Genomic DNA, 10,917 nt, shown 5'->3' on the forward strand with positions numbered 1-10,917 from the left:
AAGTATCAAGTAATTAAAGAGCAGCAGTAAAATAACAATATATACAGGGGGTTGCCGGCACAGAGTCAATGTGCGGGGGCACCGGTTAGTGGGGTACATGTAGGTAGAGTTAATCTCATGGTAGAGTAAGAGAATTGAGTAGTGTCATGTTTGTGGGTTGCCTTATCTGTCCGGGAGTAAAAGGGACCACAGCTGTTTCTAAAGATAAAAGCTCAAAAGGTTTCTGTCTGTGGTGTTCGAAGCAGCGGATTTGGTTGTGTTGCCAGCTCAGTAGCAGTAGGACTGAAACGGAACCGGCTAAGCCCTTTACAGACATTAATCCACAACACCGCACAGTCACACACTTTGAACATGTTGCAGCAAAGCTTACCAATATATATCTAGAGCCGCACAAGGACAATATTTAGCTATTCCCACCACTTATGTTCTACTGTACAGGATATATTGAATATTTGATATTGAATATTTGATATTGATATTTGAATGGGCTACTATAGACTACCAGCAGGGCAGCCCCCAGTGCATACTGTCTGTCTCCCTTGTCAGAGGGTAGAGGACTGTGTGGGGATTGGAGAGGAGCATTGGTCATGCTACTTCGGTTTCTGCTGTGGAGACTTGCATTTGGATATTTGGCTCAGAGTATTGGTGCATATAATGATAATCCACAAGCCAGTGTCCCACAAGCCAGCTGTCTAAATTGCAAAAAATCCAAATTCTTCAAAATATTAAACATGGTTTGCCTATCTCCTGAGACTGTTCAATGACATGGATGTTTTCTTAAAATATCTCAATAAGATGCGTCGAGACTGCGGCACGAACCGGCACTATGCTTCTACTGCAACAAATGTGTCAACGTCGGGAGTTCAACTCTTTTATTTGCGGTTTGAGGCATTCAGTTATCTTACCCGTAAAAAACAATGTGGTCATTCTCATATAAAAAAACATTAGATGAAATATTGAATTTGGCCTTTACTATTATAGCCCATAGAAAGGCATTGAATAACACAATCATAAATGGCAACAAAAAACAAGACTGGTGATATAAGAAAGCTCAGGAAATATATACAGTTGAAGTCAGAAGTTCACATACACTTAGGTTGGAGTCATTAAAACTTGTTTTTCAACCACTCCACAAATTTCCTTTTAACAAACTCTAGTTTTGGCAAGTCGGTTAAACATCTACTTTGTGCACGACACAAGTCATTTTTCCAACAATTGTTTACAAACAGATTATTTCACTTATAATTCACTGTATCACAATTCCAGTGGGTCAGAAGTTTACATGCACTAAGTTGACTGTGCCTTTAAACTGTTTGGAAAATTCCAGAAAATTATGCCATGGCTTTAGAAGCTTCTGTTTGGCTAAATGACATCATTTGAGTCAATTGGAGGTGTACCTGTGGATGTATTTCAAGGCCTACCTTCAAACTCAGTGTCTCTTTGCTTGACATCATGGGAAAATGAAAATAAATCAGCCAAGACCTCAGAAAGACAATTGTAGACCTCTCTACAAAGTCTGGTTCATCCTTGGGAACAATTTCCAAACGCATGAAGGTACCACGTTCACCTGTACAAACAATAGTACGCAAGTATAAACACCATGGGACCACACAGCCGTCATACCGCTCAGGAAGGAGACGCGTTCGGTCTCCCTAGAGATGAACGTACTTTGGTGCGAAAAGTGCATATCAATCCTAGAACATCAGCAAAGGACCTTGTGAAGATTCTGTAGGAAACAAGTATAGCCATAGTAAAATGAGTCCGATATCGACATAACTTGAAAGGCCGCTCAGCAAGGAAGAAGCCACTGTTCCAAAACCGCCATAAAAAAGCCAGACTAAGTTTTGCAACTGCTCATGGGGACAAAGATCGTACTTTTTTGGAGAAATGTCCTCTGGTCTGATGAAACAAAAATAGAACTGTTTGGCCATAATGACCATCATTATTTTTGGAGGATAAAGGGGAGGCTTGCAAGCTGAAGACCACCATCCCAACTGTGAAGCACGGGGTGGCAGTATCATGTTGTGGGGGTGCTTTGCTGCAGGAGGGACTGGTGCACTTCACAAAATAGATGGCATCATGAGAGGGAAAATTATGTGGATATATTGAAGCAACATCTCAAGACATCAGTTAAAGCTTGGTCGCAAATGGGTCTTCCAAATGGACAATGACCCCAAGCATACTTCCAAAGTTGTGGAAGAATGGCTTAAGGACAACAAAGTGAAGGTATTGGAGTGGCCACCACAAAGCCCTGACCTCAATTTGTGGGCAGAACTGAAAAAGCGTGTGCGAGCAAGGAGGCCTACAAACCTGACTCAGTTACACCAGCTCTGTCAGGAGGAATGGCCAAAATTCACCCAACTTATTGTGGGAAGCTTGTGGAAGGCTACCCAAAATGTTTGACCCAAGTTAAACAATTTAAAGGCAATGCTCCCAAATTCTAATTGAGTGTATGTAAACTTCTGACCCACTGGGAATGTGTTGAAAGAAATAAAACCTGAAATAAATAATTATTTCTACTGTTATTCTGACATTTCACATTCTTAAAATAAAGTGGTGATCCTAACTGACCTAAAACAGGGAAATTTTACTACAATTAAATGTCAGGAATTGTGAAAAACTGAGTTTAAATGTATTTGGCTCAGGTGTATGTACATTTCAGACTTCAACTGTATATGCATATATATTTTTTATGCATATATAACCCTTTATTTTTGTTGGCACAAAACTACCTCCATACTTCCATTTGTTTGTATGGGTTACCTTCAGATGAGTCCCATGACACTTGTGGCGTTACAGACGTTTTAGTGACAAACACTGTTGTAGCTCAACCACATTGTGCCGCAGATGAATAAGGCCGACATAAGCGGATGCAGTGAATTACACAACAGTAGTGGGCTTGATTACTAACAACAACAAAACAGCCTACAGGGAGGAGGTGAGGGCACTGAGAGTGTGGTTTCAGGAAAACAACTTCTCACTCAACGTCAACAAAACAAAGGAGATGACTGGACTTCAGGAAACAGCAGAGGGAGCGCCCCTCTATCCACATCGACGGAACATTAGTGGAGAAGGTGGAAAGTTTTAAGATCCTCTGCGTACACATCACGGACAAACTGAAATAGTTCACCCACACAGATAGTGTGGTGAAGAAGGCGCAACAGCGCCTCTTCAACCTCAGGAGGCTGAAGAAATTTGTCTGGTCACCTAAAACCCTCACAAACTTTTACAGACACACAATTGAGAGCATCGGGCTGTATAACTGCCTGGTACGGCAACTGCACCACCCTCAACTGCAAGGCCCTCCAGAGGATGGTGCGGTCTGCACAACACATCACCGGGGGCAAACTACCTGCTCTCCAAGACACCTACAGCACCCGATGTCACAGGAAGGCCAAAAAGATCAACAAGGACAACAACCACCCGAGCCACTGCATGATCACCCCGCTACCATTCAGATGGCGAGATCAGTACAGGTGCATCAAAGCTGGGACCGAGAGACTGAAAAACAGCTTCTATCTCAAAGCCATCAGAATGTTAAACAGCCATCACTAACACAGTGAGGCTGCTGCCTACATACAGACTCAAATCATTGGCCACTTTAATAAATGGATCACTAGTCACTTTAAATAATGCCACTTTAATAAATGTTTACATGTCCTACACTACTCATCTCATATATACAGTATATACTGTATTTTATACCATCTATTGCATCTTACCTATGGCGCTCGGCCATCGCTCATCCATATATTTATATGTACATATTCCTATTCCATCCCTTTACAGTTGTGTGTATAAGGTAGTTGTTGTGAAACTGTTAGATTACTTGTTAGATATTATTGCACTGTAGGAACTAGAAGCACAAGCATTTTACTACACTCACAGTAACATCTGCTAACCATGTGTATGTGACCAATAACATTTGACGCAGCCCATGCAAGAAACTGATATCTCTAGCCCAAACTGACAGGTGGGGATTGTTTTATTATTTAGATTGACCCACGGGTGTGTCAATAGACTCTTAAGGATTTTTAATTGTTGGCTGTGGTTGCAGCTTTCGGCAACAAAAGAATCTCGATAAAGATATCTATGACAAATGAATTAACAAAGAACAATGTGAAGTGAAGGAAAAGCTGGGGGATTGAATGCAGACTGTAAACTGATCTGGGGCTCACATGATAGGATTACATCTCCATCTTGTGTTAGAGTGGAGGTCAGAACTCTAGCTTCTCACTCACATCTTTGGTTGCCTGGGAGATAATATCAACAGAGCCCTGGCCTATTTGTGAACTATTCTGTTCAGGTGTCTAACCGAGACTCAAGAATGCAGTAAATGAGCTGAATGGATGTGTCTTTTGTCAGCACGAGGAGGGTGTGCTGAGTCTGTACCAACCCAGGAGGAGCGAAAGTTGAGGGGTGACTTTTAATTGTTGATATTCCATAGTTGTTCAATACAAATAGTTTCTGTACTAGTTGAATAGTTTGTTACACTCCTGAGAGTGATCATATAACAGACAGTAGGAAAAGAAAAGTAGAAGAGAAAACAGTTGGAAAGTGGGGGAGGGAGAGAGAGAGAGAGAGGGAGAGACAGAGAGAGTGAGAGAGAGGAGGAAATGAGAGCTGTTCCATTTCTGACTAGATATGGTCCCAGAACAACAGCTGCAGCAGTAGGTCTGCTTTCTATTTATGCTCTGAGGTGTGTAGGCAAAATCTGTGCAGAGGTAAATAGCCTATACACCTTCCTGCTGAGGTACATGCAGAATTATCAAAGTTATATGACCTCATTCAACAAGAGCCACTGATTGTCTGACCTGATGTCTGCTGTCATGTCTCCTCCAAATGAATTATCGATACCCTCGGGCATTTCATCAAAATAGGTTTACCTCAGTCGGTTCTCAGGGAAATTCTGCCCTCTATAACTCCAATAAAATACTATATCATTCGATTAGTCCAAACCCACCTCCATTTTCTACCTCAGGCAGTATGTGGGGAATGTACTGGCCTTGATTCACAGAGCAGCTGAGCAACCTTTTGCAAGAGGAAATCTCCCTATGCTGATGGAATGTGCTAGTCCTGTCTGAATGCTTTACCTCACTGGAGAGAGATTCTTCCTGATTGGCGTATTGTTGTCATAAATCTCTGTGTCTTTCTGTTCTGGAGCCATCTCCACCAAAGGAAAACAAAGTACTGTGTCACTTCTGTCACCTCAGTGCATAGAGATGTGACCTGTCGACATACAGTGCAGTGACATCGTGACCTCAAGTGACAGGGTGACAGGGGGATTTCAGTGACAGAATGACATACATCCTAGCTGTTTCCTTTTGAACAAAATAAACACACATCTGTACAAGACGGCCCTCAGGGTCTTCGTCAGGGTGACAGTGGGATCTGTGGTTTTACTAATGAGCGGTCTATTTTGACTCATGCTGTTCTGAACACTTAAGGATGGGGGTATACAAATATGACAACAGCAAAACTATATTCAAAAACACTCAACCATTTTTGGGGGAATGATTTAATGAAATGTGCCAGTGACATGGGATCACCTGGAGAGACCAGTCAAAGTGTGCACACTGCCTTACACAAGCATACGCACGCATGCGTGTGCACACACACACACACACAGACACACACACAGATGCTGTTTCGGTACCTTGACTCAGATTCTACGGGAGCCACAGCACATACTACATATCTGCGATGATGCTCACAAAGAGGGCTGCGTGGTGAGCTCTCCTGGATCTCCCAACACCAATTGCCCTCCGTGTCCCCTGGTCTATACTCCCACTGAGGGCTGACACTGAACATCTCTGTGATCTGTCACTCAAGGGTGCCCTGTGAAGCCTAATTCCCCATCAACCACAAACACGCACACGCACATACACACACACACACATTTTCTAAATATTAGGCACAAGTGTTTCCTAGGCTGGTTGCTAAATACATCAAGCTAGAGAGAGCTCATTCAGCTATGATTTGCATAATCTTATGAACTTCGTTCTGCTGACAAGCCACACAATTCTGCCAAGAATGCATTATGAAGGACCTCCTCTGTTTACTACATGTCCAAACTGGCATTTAACTGGTTCTCAAGACATTGCTATCAAGAGATTTGATTGGCCTTGTGTATAAACATCCTTCCCTCAACCAGTCCTCAAATTCAATTCCCATCCATCTACAGTGCTGCTGCTGCTGACTCAAAATCCATCAATTAGCCAATTAGGCTATTTTCAGGATAGGCACAGTCATTAGTATCTGGCTGCTGTCTGTGAACATTGATCAGTACATACTTTGAAATGATGAAGAGTGACAATATAGGATTTATTGAGAGTGTTCTCAATGTTTTATAAGTTTGGGTAACTGTTGTCTTATTGATCTGGGGAAAGATTCACAGAATAATGAGAAATGAGGACTCCCAACATTCCCTAAAAGTTCTCCTTTAGTTATTTACAAAATAACTTTCCCGCAGAGTTCTGGGAATGTTGCTCTGTCACTTGCGGTTCTGGGAATGTTTTCGAGGAAGAATTGGTGATGTTGTTCATCATGAGGAGAAACAGAAGTCAAAATGTTCTTAAGTCCAGCGTACCCTTCTGCTTTCAGCCCGACACTAAAACAAAAGGCCAGACAATAGAATTTAACTCAATAAAGTGTTTCTTCATATAAGCAGAATTACAGTTAGGTGTATCAGAGTGTATAAACATTACAAAGTCTTCCAATGGGACATCTGTAATTTCCTATAAGTAACATTTGCCTAAGATCACTTTAAATCCGTTGAGGTTATTACACTCTATCCTGTCTTCTTCTTTGATGCTCTTTTGGTTATCATCGTTTTATTTAGTGCCAAAACATGAGAGTGTTTAGCTTCTTTGGCCCTCAAGGGACATTTGCAGAAATAATTATCTGTGAAAAGCATATTTACATTCATCTGTATGGTAGAAATCCGTCAGTGACTATTTTTTTTCTACCACCTGAATCTAACGGGAGGCTTAGGGTTAACATGATTCACAAATCCTAGCAAAAATGCCTGGACACCCAATATCAACCAAGAGCACTTTGTTTGTGTTTTACTGTTGGAAATAAATACTTGCAAGCAGCACTATATCCTTGCAGTAAATCAAGGTTCGGTTGGAATGTTTCTCTTACAGTAGATCATTATTGTCAAGGTCAGAGCTCTCAGAAGCTGTAGTGAGGTGGCTCGGGTTTTCCTTTTTCCACCAGCCAAGGCCTCTGACATACGAAATGTTAACCTGTGACACCAACTCAAATTAGTATGATATGTTACATAAGACAGATTTGCTACTTCAGCCAAAAAACGAAAGGAGGGAGTTTGGTCAGGGGAGGATTTGTGGACGTATTATGCGACTGTCACTAACAACCTGAGCATTTAAGCTAATTAGCAACTTTGCAACTACTTACTACTTTTCAGCTACTTTGCAACTACTTACTACTTTTCAGCTACTTTGCAACTACTTAGCATGTTAGCTAACCCTTCCTCTAACCCTAACCTTAACCCCTAACCCTAACTCCTAACCTTAAACTTAACCTTAACCCTAACCCTAACCTTAACCCTCACCACTAGCTTTGCTAACATTAGACACAGGAAAGTGGAATGCATAACATATCATGCGTATAGAAAATTTGTAACATATTGTACAAATTGCAATTCGTAACATATCGTACAAAATGAATGTTGAACATCTACAGATGAATACATACCATACGAAACATAACATAACATACTAAATGATTTACATCTATCCCTGAGTCTAGGTTGCAGCTCTCTTCAGTGACCTTGGGCACTCCTTATTAACCTCCCCCTACTGCCTCTGAACAAAATGTCTAATGTGGTCTATTTAAGTTTTCCTCTGTCCATTTTGACTGTGATTTAAATGAATGAACTATTTTATTTATTTGAGCAGTGTTAACAAGCCCCTCTGCCTGTGTGTGTGTACACAACCCACGGAGAGCATTCTGAGTAATGTAACTTCAGGCCTACAGTACCGGTCAAAAGTTTGGACACACCTACTCATTCAAGTGTTTTTCTTAGTTTTTTGCTATTTTCTACATTGTAGAATAATAGTGAAGACATGAAATAGCACATATGGAATCATGTAGTAACCAAAAAAGTGTTAAACAAATCAAAATAGATGTTATATTTGAGATTCTTTAAAGTAGCCACCATTTGCCTTGATGACAGCGTTGCACACTATTGGGATTCTCTCAACAAACTTCATGAGGTAATCAGACCATTTCAAGAACTTTGAAAGTTTCTTCAAGTGCAGTCGCAAAAACCATCAAACGCTATGATGAAACTGGCTCTCATGAGGACCGCCACAGGAAAGGAAGAGGATATGTTCACTTTTGACTGGTACTGTATGTCACCGTGGAGCAGTGGCGGTCAGTGCCATTTAAGATGAGGGAGGATGATTTTTTTCTATTACAGCATATTGGATGACTCTCATTCATGTTCCATTCACCCAGTTCAATGTAACAGCGATAGGTTTAGGCTACTACATGATACTCAAATTTCCCTTTACCTATCATGAGGTTGCTTCAAGCTAGCCTATGAACGAAAGTTTACAACGTAGGTGCACACAGTTTGAGAGACAAATTTGAGGCTACCGACAGTGACACATGGACAGACAGTGACATTCAATGTTGCCTTGACTCTTGCCAGGTATGTTTATCCCCGTTTTGTTCCGTTTGCTTCTGTTTTTCAACAGAATCTGCTAAATTAATACACGCGTAAAAAATAGTTCACTTTCATAGCAGCCACGTTGTATTCCTTCTATGCACTCTCCTCCTCTCACATTTCGCTTGTGGACTTCAATGCACAACACATCAGCTGTATGTGACCAGGCGAAAAAAAGTTTCCAAGCCAAAACATATCATAACCACTACACACAGCCTACATCGTTGTCACCATATTAGCTAAAGTAACATCATAGTCTGCATACCTAATAGAACTAATGTGTTAGTAAACCCGCTGCAATCATGTAATAACGTTAGTGTACAGTCAATAAGCAGTTACACCTGCGGGCCAAGGTGGCAATAAATTTGTAAAACCAAAAGCTTACCTTGAATTGGAAGAGTTCCAGTGTTGTGTTGGATAGTCATAGCCAGCTAGCTAACATAGCAACCCTCTGTTTGAGCAGGGTGTTTCAGTAGGCTAAACTAGCTACCTGAATTTGCTAGCTAAGAAAGTGAAACTGAAAGTGAAAAGAAATGACAAAATCTCTCTCTCTATTTATCTCTCTTGCTTCTCGTTCATTTTGGAGAAAATGAATTTGTTCAAAACTGTTCAACTATTGTCTTTCTCTCTCTTTGCGTCAACTACTCACCACATTTTATACACTGCAGTGCTAGTTAGCTCTAGCTTTTGCTTTCAGTACTAGATCAATACTCTGATCCTTTGATTGGGTGGACAACATGTCAGTTCATGCTGCAAGAGCTCTGATAGGCTGGAGGATGTCCTCCGGAAGTTGTCATAATTACTGTATAAGTCTATGGAAGGGGGTGAGAACCATGACCCTCCTAGGTTTTGTATTGAAGTCAGAGGAGGACGGAAGCAGCTGACCTCCGGCTACACCATTGTGCTACCCTACAGAGTGCTGTTGAGGCTACAGTAGACCTTCTTTGCAAAATAGTGTGTTTTAATCAATTGCTTGGTGACGTGATTTTATTTAGTATCGTTTTTTTCTAAAAGAGATAACTTTTTAAATGTTTTACTATTCACATTTTTATGAAATTCACTGATGAGAATTGTCCTTCCTCTGAGGATCCTCCACTGCTGTGAAGAGATGGACACTTAGTTTCCCCCAAATAACTCTTGCATCTCTCAGTTTGTTTTTATTTTTACATAATCCACAACCACCAAATTCTACTTGGTCGGTCACCATCAAAATATTTCTGATAACAAAAAATGTCATCCGGTTGCTGTCATGCAGTAGCCTACCTTATGCACTTGGAAAGACTTGATGACTGTTTTCCATTGTGTAAACTGTGGCATATGTGCTGTGTCTTCTATCTTGTTTCCAGTGGATTCATTCCTTTGTTGATAACACTTTGTGACAATAGATAACAACTGCAAGCTGCTATCCCCATGCTGTTTTGCACAACCATGTGGTTCAGTCACAATTAAAGGAAGTAAGCAGAGAGGCAGGGTTGGCGTCATGCAGTATACTCTCTGTTTGTTTTGATTGGTTTCCAGGGCTATAAGAGCAGAGTAAATGTCCTACTGGATGAGGAGGCCTGTGCACACAAAGATGTACAAACTGTCCAATTTTTGCGACTGAGTGGCATCAGTGGGTACAGCACAACAACATGCCATGTTACAACATGAGAAAGTTCTTCCAGAACGTGCCAAAAGTTCAAGAATGTCTCATTGACCGTTGCCCAAACAAAACACCACGTGAGTGCTACGAAAGCGTTTGTTGATTATTTTAACTGTTGAGTAGGTCGTGTCTCACCTATAATGTAATTCCATTAGTGGGTGGTTGCGATGAGCTTTCTTTCCACATGGCCCCGGAACCAATGATTCTGGTGGGCTGAGACACCACAAGGCTACAGAGCAGGGATGCATCAGCTATACACAGGAAGTCAGCTGGCCAGAAAGACAGCTGCAGAGGAAGTGAGTGTGCTTTAAAAGTAAAGTCTTCCCCTTCCCATTGCCTGTTACTCTATGAGCCGTGTGGCAACAGCTGAGGACAACAAACACTGTTGATGTCACTGACACAGTCAATGCCCTATCACTAATAGACAGTACCATCTTTGTTTCTGTCTAGCCTTTTCCCTGCTTTGATCCACGGCAGGTTAATTATGTTTGGCCGTGGAATTGTACTCTATGTTGAAAGTAGCTCAGATGCTATTTGTTGGCTTTCACCTCAAAAGTGTAGGGCCATTAAGCCACAATCT

The 10,917-nt window shown here is 41.3% G+C and overlaps 1 long non-coding RNA gene across 1 annotated transcript in view; it reads right to left on the bottom strand.

Moving 5' to 3' along the window:
- The window catches only part of LOC109900918 (uncharacterized), a 62,445-nt gene extending 51,845 nt beyond the window's left edge, over nucleotides 1-10,600 (bottom strand). Inside the window, exon 1 of the long non-coding RNA XR_002256662.2 lies at nucleotides 9,959-10,600. This is a non-coding gene — a long non-coding RNA (uncharacterized LOC109900918). The remainder of the gene's footprint in view (nucleotides 1-9,958) is intronic.
- Nucleotides 10,601-10,917: the final 317 nt, after the last annotated feature.

The sequence above is a fragment of the Oncorhynchus kisutch genome, linkage group LG12 (assembly GCF_002021735.2).
Source record: "Oncorhynchus kisutch isolate 150728-3 linkage group LG12, Okis_V2, whole genome shotgun sequence".
NCBI lineage: Eukaryota > Metazoa > Chordata > Actinopteri > Salmoniformes > Salmonidae > Oncorhynchus > Oncorhynchus kisutch.